Below are 232 nucleotides of genomic sequence, written 5' to 3'. Positions count from 1 at the left end.
GTCCCTTGGAAAGAGCCACCAGGGCCAAAGGTGCCCCTGGGGTGAACAGGTATAAACAGAGTGGCCACAAAGGGGCTGTGCCAGCCTGTTTCTCTGGCACTGTTTCTCTGGGCACTGGCTGGAGCAGAGATAAAAGCAATTTTCTTTCCATCTAATTATCTGTAAAATCCAGGCATCACTCATCCAGGCCCAGCTTTTAGGGCTCCCCCAGTTCCTCCCCCCTCAGTGCACC

The sequence above is a fragment of the Pterocles gutturalis genome, unplaced genomic scaffold (genome assembly GCF_000699245.1).
Source record: "Pterocles gutturalis isolate BGI_N339 unplaced genomic scaffold, ASM69924v1 scaffold1229, whole genome shotgun sequence".
Classification (NCBI taxonomy): domain Eukaryota; kingdom Metazoa; phylum Chordata; class Aves; order Pterocliformes; family Pteroclidae; genus Pterocles; species Pterocles gutturalis.
The sequence above is the reverse complement of the archived record's forward strand: the minus strand, read 5'-3'. Positions refer to the sequence as shown.